The following is a 14,656-nucleotide window of genomic DNA, read 5'->3' as shown; positions in this document are numbered from 1 at the left end:
CTCTCCGAAACCCTAATCGTTTCCCACCTTATCTCAACATGTTTCCACCGGAATCTATGGCGTCTTTGGCCATGGACGGTCTGTACTCATCCTTTCTCACCATCGGACCTAATCTATTCAAGGTTTGAAGCCCGACTTCAATGGAATTCTTTATATCCTTCTCAGATCTGTAGATATATGGCTTCTCCGGCCATTATTCCGGCATGTTCAAGCAATATGAGTATTTTCGACTTAGGACCTGACTTTCCTCAAGACCTTTCTCATTGCTAGGGTTTTCTCTGCAACTCTAAGCCGTCTGAGGTTCTGTACCCGCCTATTTTCTTAGATCTGTGATATGTCTGGGCTTTATTTTACATTTTAAAGGTTTTCCCCAAATTTCCTTTTTAAAATCGTTCAATTTCGATTTTAAGGTTTCTGAAAAACGTTTCTTCAAATATCTTTCTGATTCTTTCAATTATTTCTTTATGTGTGTTTATCTATGTTAGGCTCGTATGTTTTATTTTCTACTACGCATGAGTTTGCTCTCTTGTTTCTTTTCTATTATGCGAGACTCTTCTATTTTGTTGTTAGTCTTATGCTCTCATGTTAATTCGTGTTGTTAATCCTTATTATTTGCTATATGTGTTTATGGTTGAGTTCTTTGATTTTGTTCACTTTACTGAGTTCTATTTGTGTTCCTGCTAAGCATATTTTATCTACTTTTGATTAAAACTCGTATCATCTTTTTCTTCTAAACTTGTTTAAACTCCAAGTTTTCTCGAGCATGTTCTCATAACTTTGAATCAGAGTTCTTTATATCGTGTGTGTTTGTCTCTCATAAGTCTTTGGAAGAGACTTCTGAGCCCCTCTCAAGTGGCCTGCCTTCTCATCTCTATTGTCTGACTCAATTTGAAACCCTAGGATTTGGGGGTTTCTTTGGCAAGTGGTATTAGGGACCCTAGGCTTTCAGACTCACTATGAGTCTGTAACTGAACTCGAATCCCTTTTGCTTGTGGCTCTAAGACTTTCAATGTTAGACTCTTTTTCTGAGAAACCTGATGATTTCTTTTGCTTGATCTGTGTGTTTATATATGAGAAATTCCTCTTTCAAAATTTTTCACCAATTAAGTGATTGATTCTGAAATCCCTTTAATAAGGCTAATGAATTGTCACTGATTTTTCTTTGATTGAACCTCTTTTACCTTTCTTGACTTGGTTCATTCGAAATGAACTTGTAATTTTGGTTTTATGGTTGTTTGATTGATTCCCTTGCCATATTTGGAACAAACAGTATGCCATTGATTGTTTTCCTTAAATAACTTCTATGTACTTACCCCTTTTATGCTACTTTGAAAAGGTTTTAATTAAAACTTTTTTCCTTAACTAATTTTTACCCGTTGAAATCAGAATCCCTTAACCAAAGGGAGGTTGATTTCAATGATATTTCCTTGCCTTTCTTACTTGCTTTCTGCACTATAAAAGGAACTGCCCTTCTGCACTTTTAATACACCTTACACCTTTAGTTCACACGACCTACACACTACTAGTCCTTAACTCTCATTCAATACTTGCACACTTGCAATATTGCTTTGAATTCAATACTCTTTCAACACTCTGCTTTTGCTTGAGATCTTTTGGAATTGCTTGGCTTGCAACTTGGCCTTTTCTAAGGATACTATTTTTACTTGTTTTCCCCTGAAACTGGTATGTTCTGATTTAACGTTTCTGCCTCACCCCTATGTGCTTATTTACCGTCTTCTGCAATCCTGTTTACTTTACTGCTCATGTTCAATGATTTATGCTAAGTATGTTCTTTCCATGCACATGTTTCTATTGTGAATCCCTACCCCCTATTCCCTTTTATGTGTTTGAGTGAAGGCTCATGGTCTGGCAGTATTCAAACTGCTGCTCAGGTCATAACCTGATCCACAATAGATTCTAACTCTTAAGATTTGGATAACAGGCTGGTCGGGGGTGTGCCAGCATTCCCAATTGCTGAACATGGCCACCAGCCTGCCATGGCTTTCCCCTAATTCCCCCATGCACTTACACTTATTCTTAGTCTCTTAAGTTCTGCCCCCCCCCCCTCTTATGAGCCTACCTTTGGGACCTTGAGTTCCCTCTGAACTTCGACATCTGAGGGTTGGCCCTTCCACACTACACTATGATCTCAATTCTGCAATGTGCTTTGGGTGTAAGCACTGTCCGAGGCCCTTTGAGACTCTTGGAAACTTTGACACATCCCAAACATGAGAAATGCTTTTGGAAATACGATCCTGGAAGTTGGTTTATCTCATATTATTGGACTTTGAGTCTGAATTAGGCTGTTTGGTTGTAGCTGGAATTTCTGATATAATTTTACTTTTTTCTGATTCATTCGAGTGTGTAATATTTTGTAATAACTATTGGGGTTGGCTAGTGAAAAGGGATGGGGGTGAATGTATGCAAAGGGTAGAAAACTTGCCTATAGGATTTTTTTTATTTCTGCTTTCTCATCTTAGAACTCATGCCTATAAGATTTTCTGATTTCTGCATTCTCATCTTAGAAACCATGCCTATAAGTTTTTCTGATTTCTGCATTCTCATCTTAGAAACCATGCCTATAATTTTTTTCTGCACTTCTGCATTCTCATCTTAGATACCATGCCTATAGGACTCTTGCATCTATGTAATTGTTTAAAACCAATAATGCTTAGATAACTTGCCTATAAGAGTAATCAGTTGAATCAGCTTCGTCTATTTCGTGTATGAGTCTAAAATCAGCCATAAGGTCATTTAAAATCTGCAGATCTTTTGTTTATAGAACCAGTAATCCTCTCTTTAAAATCAGTACGCTCCATTAGATATCATGCCTATAGGTCTCATTAGGCAAACCATTAGGTCATTAATTAACTGTGTCAGTTTTGATAACTACAACCAGACAAGGCTAATTTGGACTCCTCATCGGAGAAATATGTGATAAATCAGCCTGTCCTAACGCTTTTAAATTTAATTCAGACTATAACCAGTATTTGAAGTCATGCTAAATAATTTGCTCCTTTAAGTGAGAAGGCCTGTTTGAGCCCTTAAATTGCTATTTGTTTCCCTCTACCTGCTTATGTGTTTTGTTTGTCGCATTAGAATTTTGTCCTTTTAAAACTCTGAAAAGCCCCAACCTCCCTCCTTTTAGGACTAGTAGTCCCAAATGCCTCCGGGACTGATATGATCGGGATGGGTAATAGCATGCAATAAGTAACGATACTATTCCGTGTTTAATACCTTAATAGGGTGGGAAGGGGTAGATATGGACATGATGACCGGTGCGCTAATACCACGTGCGACCCCTCTTCTAAGGAGTGATTGTCGGGTATTGTATTGATGTGATCCATATTGTTTGTAAACCTAGGAGCCCTTCCCTTTTACTTGTTATCCCTTTTTTTAACTGTCCAGACTATTTGCTTAAGATTTCTGTTTTCTTTATCTTTCTTCAAACTTTCAATTCACTTGCAACATTATGTGTAAATCCCCTTTATTTGCTTACCTGTTAGTTAAAGTCACAATTGTAACATGGCCGGGAACCACACTAGTGGATCTTGGGGGGTACCCAACACCTTCCTCTCGAGATAATTTCTAGCCCTTACCCGAACTCTGGTTTTACAACTCGAACTCTTCTTTAGTGTCCTAATGCACTTTAATCATTAGGTGGCGACTCTTTAACCAAAAAATCCCAATTCCCATGAGGGAACGAGTTGTCCTCCCAAATGTCATGAACCCGATTTCGCCTTTAGAAAAAGGGGGGCGCGACAGTTATAAGGCTTTATTAGTAATTCTTGACTGAGAACTGGCTCGAGCTCAGGTAGCTCGAGGGCCAAACAATTAGGTGGATGACCCGCACTTGTAATAGCAAAAACCCTCGAGATAGGGTACCACCTCGAGGTTAGGTTTATACGAATAGCTCTTTAGAGCTTATTTTTCGTTTTAATAGAGATCCTCAAGATCGGGCACCATCTCGCGTCTTAGAATGATATTGATGGCTCCTTAGAGCATATTTTTATTTTGACAAAGATCCTCGAGATCGGGCACCATCTCGAGGCTTAGAGTGATATTGACGACTCCTTAGAGGCTATTTTCATTTAGACAGAGATCCTCGAGATCGGGCACTATCTCGAGGCTTATAATGATATTGATGGCTCCTTAGAGCCTATTTTCGCGGTAGTAGGGATCCCCTCGGGTAAATGGTCATGAAATGATCGAGGTGATCCTGCCGGTACATCTCCTCGAAAGTGATAATGGCCTAGTCAGAATTAATTGGCCTTGTAGGGTAGGCAGACAGTCGCCACTTGTTCTATATATGAGTCTATTTCCTTCTTTTCTGAAGATTTCACTATTTTGAGCCATTATCCATTTTCAAAGAGTTTTTCTTCCTTACATCAGCTTTTCTATCATTTTAATTCAAAGTTTTTGTTGAGTTTTCATTTTCCTTCTCTTGTTTTATTGTATCCATGGCTGTCATGCCAAAATCCGTTCACCATTAAGAGGAGGGATCCACTTTTTCTCCTTGCTTAATCGGTGGTACACCGCTGGCGTCTAGCGATCCAATCTCAAGACGCTTTGTCTCGAGGAGGGACCTTTCACTAGAGAGGCTTCCCAATGTCGAGGGCCATTGGGATCATGCATCAAGGTTTACTTCATCAATAGGAGAGGAATACCTCGAGGCAGTGAGGAGAGACTGTGGATGGGAGAAAAGGTGGTACTGTAGGTACTCTCATCGGAAGAGAACAGTACGGCTCATAAATATGGGTTTTTACACGTATACATGTAGCCCTTCACATTGGGTCCTATCGATAGAGTTGTGCTTGAATTCTGTCGAAGATATTGGGCTACCCTGGAACAGGTTCACTCGTCATTATGAAGGACAGTGCTGATGATGAGGTTCTTTGCGGAACAAGCTAGGCTCGAGTTCATCCTTAGCCATCTCATCAGATTGTACCAACCCTTTCAATGTCAAGGCCTGATAGCTTTGCGATGCCAATCCACCAGACCCTTTGTTGCTGATGATGAAGAAAATGGGGACCGAGGATGGATGAATCTATTCATCCGAGTAAGGATTGTAGATGTTATCCCCTTGGAGTTCCTACCGTTTTTTCAGAAATGGAATGTCACACGTAAGTGGTACACTTGTGTTTTGTCGTTTTTGCTCATAATGGAAACGGATTTTGTAAAGACGCTTTCATTTTTTTTTCCAGCAACCCCGTGGATGCCGTACGAGGTTCCTGACCTGGAGGATTGGGCTTCAAACCTGGCAGCCCATTCGACCTATGACAAGCGTAAATGGTGAGATGTATCCAAGGGTAGATGGGAGGCAAAACACCATGGTACGTGCCGTGTGATTTGCTTTCTTTGGAGGGCACTTTGTGTGTAGTAACCTCATCACTGCAGGTATTGGAGAGTTTCCTGACGTGAGATTGTTCTCCCTCGGAGAGGAGGAGATGTCGTCGGCTTCAGGACTGAGGCGTAATAACAAACGGAAGGAACTCTCGTGTGGTGAAGGCACTCATAGCGAGATAAGTCCTGCCCGGATGCCTAGAGAAGATGTCTCGACTGAGCCTGCAACACACAAGACTTCCGTCCTTGGAGATATGGTTCCTCCTTTTCCATAATCTTCTTTTCCCGTTGAAAAGATTTCGAGGGACAAGGATTCTTTGTCGTCGTCTTTTCTTCCCATCAAAGGTACTTCGAGGGGTGTTCGAGGCCAGGGGCCACATGGCCCAAGTGAGGTCTTGAACGATCATGTTCTTATTAGGAGCGGTTCTACTAGGGCCGACAAAATTGGGTTGGTAGGTGTGCATTCGACCTTTGAGGAGGCTCAACGGCTCTGTTCCGTGGTGAGTTTTGACTGATTGTATCAATTTTTCAGTTTTGCACTCCCACTTTCTTATTGAGGTCCTTTTTCATAGGACTTTGACAAGCTCAAGTCCGAGCTGCTCTGTCGTGAAGTCAAGTTGAGGAAAGCCTTGGATGGGGAGAAATCCCACAGGCTTCTTTGTGACAAAAGGGGAGATAAGTTAGTATATCTGCGGTAAGAAGCGAATCGGATCCTGAACTACAAAAGGCACCTTGAGAATTAGGTAACCTTTGCTCCGAGGGAATGCATGATTCTTCTTTTATCCTCAGGGATTAATATTTTGATACCTTAGTTGCAGAGCGAGGCAGAGGATTTGGAACGCCTTTGGGGTGAGGTCGGACAGGCCAAGCATGAGTGTAGCGATCTAAGGGCTCAGATAGATGCCCACGTTGCGGCCAAGAAGAATGCTCTGGCCAAGGTTTCGGCGCTCGAGGTGCAGCTCCGAAACACCCATGAGAATAGCTTGGTTCAGATGAGTAGGATCGCAAGGCTCAAGTCTGACATTTTGGAAATGAAGGTCGAGGTCATGGATGCCCGCACTGAAGCTGAAGAGATTCGGGCTAAGGCCGACAAGAAAGTGGTCGTTTATTTAAAAGACATTGTTGATGTTCGAGCAAAGTTGAGAGTTGCTTCCGATCGAGATAGCAGAAGCAATGAGTATGCCTGATGCATATCTCGGAGGGAAACCCTCGAAGAAATTCATGCCAGGGGATTCGATCTCTGGGAAGAGATAGCATAGGCCAAGGCAAATGAATACGATGCCAAATTCCTCTTGTCTGATGCCGAAGATAGAGGAGAAGAGGCCGATGGGGTTGCAGTCCCTGAGGGGAAAATTGACTGGGCTTTTTTATTTTTGATTTTTTGTACAGTATTCTTAGAGAACTTTGTAAATGTAGCCTTGCAATATTCCATGCATGCGTATATGTAATAAAACCTTTCGGTTTTCTCCTTTCATGACTTTTTATTTGCTTGTGTATATCTTTCTTTGTCTTGAGTTTTGACAGTTTGTCAATGATTAGCCACACGAATTGGCCTTTGAGTAAAAACCCTTAGGTTTGTAACTTAGCCCTGAGGCTTGTTGGTATGGCTCGTAGGCTCTTACGCGTTGGGTTGGTACGACCTCTAATGTATGCTAGCATCTGGGCTCTTACACATTTGCCCTTAGGTATTTTTAGTTAACCGTTTCAGGCTCAATCTCCGAGTCGGATTTCGATTCGAGCTCATTGACCCTTAAGTTTTTAAGTTGTCCTTTAGGCTCTTACGCATTGGGTTGGTACGACCTCTTAATATAGGCTGGCGACAATGGCTCTTATGCTTTGGGTCGGTAAGACCTTTAATTTTAAACTGGCGATAGTGGCTCTTACGCATTGGGTCGGTACGACCTTTTATTTTAAGTTGGCGATAGTGGCTCTTACGTATTGGGTCAGTAAGACCTTTTAGTATAGGCTTTATTTTCCCTTGCTAAAGACTTTTTGAAGTTTTGTGTTCGCCCGACTCTTAGACTATTTGATAAGAACCTCGATTGTGAGCTGTTAGGTAGCGATAATTGAGCACCTCGGGAGGTTTCGCTCGATTGATGAATTATTTCGAAGCCTATTGTTTGGAGATGATATGATCGAAGCTCTTTTGCTTATGCCTAGGGTAGCCTGACTAACCGGTTCTTTTCAAAGTTTTTTTTGGATGTAATTGAAGGCCTGTGATTTTATAGCAATGGTTGGGCATCCCCAAGTCGCGTTAGTTTGGCTGGTACAGCCTTATTACCGTAGTCATTGTATTTGGCCATAGCCTTTTAGTCCCCACGTGAAGTAGTTTTGGCGTTTATATCGAGGGTATGCCTTTTTAGGGGTCATACAAGTTCGAGTATATAGCCTTAACTTTAAGATCGAGATTATGCCTTTTATAAGGTCTTATAAATTTGAGCATGCCTTGCTTGAGGTCTTACAGATAAGTTACATGGTACAAGTATAATTCATGCCTAGCTTGAGGTCTTACAAATAAGTTTTTTGGTACAAGTATAATTCATGTCTGGCTTGAGGTCTTACAGATTTGGTGTTGCCTTATGAAGCTCTTATGAGCTCGATGTGGCCCATATAGGGTGTTATAGCATCAGGTTTTTGACAAATCAATGGGGGTAACAGTCGATTGAAGTCCCCAAGTCATCGAAAGTTTCTTGGCTCTGGAGTCGTTCCTTGTAAACTCGGTATTGCCTCATTGAGCACCTCAGGAGGTTTTGCTCAATGGCTGAATTGTTTCGAAGCCTATTGTTTGGAGCTGATATGATCGAAGCTCTTTTGCTTATGTCGAGGGTAGCCTGATTAACTGGTTCTTTTCAAAGGTTTTTTGTAAGTAATTTAAGTCATGTGATTTTATAGCAACGGTCAGGCGTCCCCGAGTCGTGTTAGTTTGGCTGGTACAGCCTTGTGACCGTAGTCATTGTATTTGGCCGTAGCCTTTTAGTCCCCGCATGAAGTATTTTTGGCGTCTATATCGAGGGTATGCCTTTTTAGGGGTCTTACAAGTTCGAGTATATAGCCTTAACTTTAAGATCGGGATTATGCCTTTTGTAAGGACTTATAAATTTGAGCATACCTTTCTTGAGGTCTTACAGATAAGTTACTTGGTACAAGTATAATTCATACTTGGCTTGAGGTCTTAGTTGGTACAAGTATAATTCATGTCTGGCTTGAGGTCTTACAGATTTGGTGTTGCCTTATGAAGGTCTTATGAGCTCGAGGTTGCCCACATGGGGTCTTATAGCCTTGGGTTTTTGATAAATCGATGGGGGTGACAGTCGGCTGAAGTCCCCGAGTCATCGAAAGTTTCTTGGCTCTGGAGTCGTTCCTTGTAAACTCGGTATTTTCTCATTGAGGGCTTACGATTTCAAAGTTTCCGACCTAGAGGTCATATGGCCTTGAGTTTGGTGTCAGTCCCCGAATGTTTGGGATGTTTTTGGCTTTGGGGTCATTTCTTGTAAAAGTGGCATACTTCTTTGAAGCGCAAAGCATTTTGATGGGGGGAAATATTCTTCGATTGCTTGGTACAAGTATACATGTTTTTGCCGTCAAGGGCTTAATTATTCTATGTGGACACGGTTCATTCAACCGTTTGGCCCGATACATCATTTTCCTGTTGAGACCCTTTTCAGCTCGTCTTGACTTCTTCGAGAAGGTGATATCCCGAGGGAATGCACCCCCCACCCTAGTATTTGAGGTTGATTGAAGAGAAACCTTGAATACTCGTTGAGTTTTTCTTAGGCAGAATATAGATGTTGCCTCGTTAAAAACCTTGTCGGTAAAACCCTTCTTGGGATAAAACCCGATCGAAGGAAAAGAGTTCAACGTATGCTTTGAAACCTTAAGGTTTTCGAGCTGGACAGCGCTTCGACTGTTCTGATCGAACATCTGCACAAAGGTTAGTGTAAGATGTAAATAAAAGGGGAGATGGTTATACCTTAGTGGTGATGGAGCTTTGAGCCTCGATATGCTTCCAACGTTTGCTCCGAGGACATGGCACGATCCTTTGCTTGTTTTATTCGGGTATAGCCAAGAATGTGTCTCGTGATTGCTATTTCACTTTTTGCTTGTCCTATGGCTCCTTCGATGTCGAAGGCGTCGATGTCGGTGCTACGTCGTGCACCGTGAACATCTCTCTTGCTTCGTGTTGTTCTCTGTACATAGTTTTTATTCAGTCCTTTGTCGGAAACTTCATCATTTGATAAAGGGTTGATGGTACTGCTCTCATGAAGTGTATCCATGGCCTTCCGAGAAAGGCATTGTACCTCATGTCTCCGTCGATGACATGGAATTTGGCATTTTGTGTTGCTCTAGCCACATTGATCGGGAGGATGATTTCCCTTTTGGTTGTCTCGCTCGCCATATTGAATCTGTTGAGGACTCGAGAGGCGGGCATGATCTGGTCAAGCCGTCTGAGCTGCTCCACGACCCTTGACCTGATAATGTCGTGTGACTATGTGTGCCGTGAAATTCGGACACAATATTGGGGTTCCTCTGTGACGGATCTAATTGTACGGGCCTTGGCCACGTGGTGTCTTTGATTTTGCTTATGGTTGACACAATGTTCGAAACATCAACATTAAAGTTGTACTCGGATAGCTGGGGTGACTATGTTAAATCCAGCTCTGCCTACGAGTCCCCGAGGATTCTAACCTCGATTTGCCCTTCGGTCGTTCCAGGGTATGTTTCGCCTTGGGGCGTTTCTTCCATCTTCAGTGTACGGTTGGTACCTTTCCTTGTTTGGCTTTGTATCCTTTGCTAGGAGTCTGCTTGGATATACCGAGCCCGATGAGGCTCCCAGTTTGTCTTCCTCTACCCTGATCTTTGATTAATATCGATTGTGGACATCTAACCAAGTCACGGCGGGATATTCAACCAAATTCTGCTTCAGCTACTTCGACACCACTGAGCTTCGTTTGTTCAAGACTGGGGTGAAAGCCTGTATTGCCCAGTCATCGTAGATTGGTGATAACTCCATTCACTCCATTTGAAAGCTAAATACGAACTCCCACAGCATCACGTTTTCTCTTTGCTTGATTTTGAAGACGTCAGATTTCCTTGTAGCCACCTTGATGGCACCGGCATGTGCCTTTATGAAAGAATCTTCCATCATGGCAAACGAGTTTATCGAATTTGGGGGTAGGTTGTGGTACCATATCATGTCCCCTTTCGAAAGTGTTTCTTCAAACGTTTTTAGTAGGACGAATTCGAGTATGTCGTCCTTCTGGTCGTTGCCCTTTACCGCACAAGTGTAAGCTGTAACGTGCTTGTTGGGGTCCAAGGTCCCATTGTACTTCGGGAGATCGGGCATTCTGAATTTCTTTGGGAAGGGCTTCAGTGCGGCATTTGACGGGAATGGCTTTTGTACGAACTTCTTCGAATCAACATCCTTCAGGATCGGGGGTGCGCCCGGGATTTGGTCTACCCTAGAATTGTAGGTCTCCATCTTTTTTTCGTTATCTTCTATCATCTTTTCTCCCGATTCGATCCTCTTTGTGAGGTCCTCGAGCATCTTCATAATAGTGGGGTCGGCCTCTATGTCACGCCCCGAACTTGGGGGCCGAGACCGACACCCAGTGCCTCACCTATCCTTACGTACCAACTTGCAACTAAGGGGCTCTGAACATATGATGTCCTACTTTGGCCATGGGCTACATTATAAAAGGATTGCGAATGCTGACTAGATGTCAATATAAAACTGAGCCGGCAAGGCCGTTATAATAAATAAAGCTGACAAACCAACCAAATATACATACAAGGCTTGGAAGCCCAACATACTACAGTAACTGACATGATATGTCTACAAGCCTCTGCTAATGGATATACTGTGATCGGAACAGCTCCCCGACCTATTCATAACATATATACATATATATACAAGATGTACATAAGGCTATAGACACGGAAACTCTGAAAGGCATGGAGCTTACCGATCAAGCTGAACTCGGGCAACACGTATTGAAGAGGCCTACCCGTCTGTCTGTCTGACCTGCAAGCATGAAATGCAGTGCCCCTAGAAAAAGGGACGTCAGTACGAAATAATGTACTGAGTATGTAAGGCAATATACTAAAATCTGAAACTGAACTGATAAGATAATAACTGCAAGTAGCTGGAAGTCAAAGATAATCTGAAGATAAGCTTACCTGCTGATACTGAGTCAACTCTCTCAATATAGTAAGTAAAATAGTTGTTGGCCCTATAAGGCTCGGTATACATATATATCTTCTCGACTGTAGTAGGCTCACTCATAAGCGCTCGGCCATACTAGGCTCTGTATCACGACCAACTAGGCTTGCTCATATGCGCTCGGCCATAATAGGATCTTCATATAACTTACCATCTGATCAGAGGTTGCCCAATCGGGGCCTGCCCATCGATTATAGCTCGATGGTAATGAATATACTTTTAATATTGTATATATGTAACTTCTCTGCTCTCTTGACTGGAAGAAGGAAATACTCAACTGAATATGAAATCCCGATAAGGAGAATATTATAACTTACAACACTAGGAAAATATACGCAATTTGTGAGACTAGCAAAATATACGTAAATTTTGGGATATAAATGTAATGACGAGATCATACCAAATGAAAGAAGAGATTAGCCTTAACATACCTGAGCCTATCAACTAGTGTCATTATCCAGATTTCTCTCAACCATTTACAAGACATCTGAACAAAATAAAGAAACTTCATATATACAGCAATACAACATTTGAGTGGCTATGGTTTGCACCATCATCTATACATTGTCAAAAGGATCCTCTTTACTTCATGCAAAACTTTTCTTCAGAAAATTGTGGATGTATCAATTCCTTGGAGATTGCTTCAGAAGTTAAAGATTCTAGAGTGGAAATGGGAGAGGATCACTATATATTTCGTTGTTGGGCTCCCATGGACTCTGAGGAAGTTCGATGCAGAATTGGTGATTGTGGATTGATTGACCAAGTCAACTCATTTCATTCCAGTGGTGACTACTTATTCTTCAGAGTAACTGGCTCAGGTTTATATTCGTGAGATTGTCAAGCTTCATGGCATGCTAGAATCTATCATCTCTGACAGGGGTACGCAGTTTACATCGTGATTCTGGAGAGCCATAACACTTGAGTTGGGTACTCGGGTGGAGTTGAGTACAGCATTTCACCATCATACGGACGGACAGTCCGAGCGCACTATTCTGATATTGGAATATATGCTCTGTGTTTGTGTCATGGATATTGTGGGATCTTGGGATCAATTCTTACCGCTCGTGGAGTTTGACTAAAACAACAATTATCAGTCGAGCATTCAGATGGAACCGTATGAGGCCTTATATGGTACACAGATTCGGTCTCCAGTGGGTTGGTTCGAGCCAGGCGAGACTAGGCTATTGGGTATAGACTTGGTTCATAATTCTTTGGAAAAGGTTAAATTGATTCAAAATCGACTTCGTACATCCCAATACAGACAGAAGAGTTATATGGATCAGAAGGCTCACAATGTTGCATTAATGGTTGAGGAGCGGGTCTTGCTCTGAGTTTCACCCATGAAGGGTGTTATGAGGTTTAGAAAGAAGGGAAAGTTGAGCCCTAGGTATATCGGACCTTTTAAGATTCTTGAGAGAGTTGGAGAGGTGGCTTACAGACTTGCACTACCACCTATACTCTCTATAGTTCATCCAGTATTCCATGTTTCCATGATCTGGAAGTATCACAGCGATCCGTCTTATGTGGTAGACTTCAGCTCAGTCTAGTTGGACAAGGAGTTATCTTATGTTGAGGAGTCGGTGGCCATTTTGAACAGGCAGGTCTGAAAGATGATGTCGAGGAACATCGCTTCAGTGAAGGTTCAATGGAGGGGTCATCCGGTCGAGGAGGCAACTTGGGAGACCTAGCATGATATTCGCAACCATTATGTTCATCTTTTCACCACTTCAGGCATGTTTCTCTGCTCGTTCGAGGACGAATGTTTGTTTTAAGAGGGGGATGATGTAACGACCCGGCTGGTCATTTTGATTATATTAGCCCCGAACCCCTAATTATTGCCTTCTCTGTGTTATAATTTGGTTACGTGACTTGTCGGGAGGCTTGGTTTTTGGTTTCAGAGTGAAATAGGGCACATAGTCCATAGAATGGAAGTTTAAGTCGTAGGAATTGACCGTAGTTTGATTTGTGTGAAAATGACTCTGGAATGGAGTTTCAATAATTCCAATAGTTGCGTAGGGTGATTTTTGTATTAGGAGCGTGTCCGGATGTTTATTTTGAGGTCTGTAGGTCATTCCGGCCTTAATTAGTGAAAGTTGGATGATTTTTGGAAAAGTTTAATCAGGAGTGAACTTTTTGATATCAGGGATAGATTTCGAATTCAGAAGTTGGAATAGGTCTGTAATGTCAATTGTGACTTGTATGCAAAATTTGAGGTCAATCGGACTTGATTTGATAGGTTTCGGCGTCGGATGTAAAAGTTTGAAGTTCTAAAGTTCATTAGGCTTGAATTGATGCACTGTGATTTGAACGTTCGACTAAGTTTGTATGATGCTTTAGCACTTATTGGTATATTTGGACGGGGTCCCTGGGGCCCCGTGTGATCCAGATTGAATCCGGAACAAATTATGGATTTGTGCAAGTGCTGGAGCTCCCAGCTTCTGGTGTCATCGCACCTGCAGTGGGGTTGGCTGCAGGTGCGGACTCGAAAAAGCGAGCGTTTAGCCGTAGGTGAGAAACTGGCTTGGCCCAGCTAGGATCACAAGTGAGAGGCGAGAGCCGCATCTATGCTTCCGCAGAAGCGGGCTCGCAGGTGCGATCCCTGGTCCGCAGAAGAGGAAGTCATGCCATAAGTTTAATCCGCTATGACGATGGTTTTTCCGCAGGTGCGGCATCGCAAGTACGACTTAGAGACCCTTGACGCAAAATCGCTGTGCAGAAAAAGGCCAAGTTCGAGGTTTTTAACCTAAAGAGCTCGAATTGAGGCGAATATTTGAGGGGGGTTTCAGAGGAAATATTTGGGTATGGATTCTTGACTCATTTTTTATTAATTTCCACTAATCTATCATTAATTTCTTCATTTAATTAAGGATTTGGGTTGAGAAATTGGGGGGAAAAGGTGTAAAGTTCTTATACCAAACTTTTGGGTTTTGAAAGGCCAAATAAGGTCGGATTTGGATAATTATTGTATGGTTGGGCTCGATATCGAATAAGTGTTCGATTTTTGTAACTTTGGTCGGGTTCTGAGACGTGGGCCCCGGTCGATTTTTTGGAGTGATTTCTCAATTCTTTTCTAAAGTCGTAGATTTATTATTT

This window comes from Nicotiana sylvestris, chromosome 10, assembly GCF_000393655.2.
Source record: "Nicotiana sylvestris chromosome 10, ASM39365v2, whole genome shotgun sequence".
Classification (NCBI taxonomy): domain Eukaryota; kingdom Viridiplantae; phylum Streptophyta; class Magnoliopsida; order Solanales; family Solanaceae; genus Nicotiana; species Nicotiana sylvestris.
Note: the sequence above shows the minus strand (reverse complement) of the source record.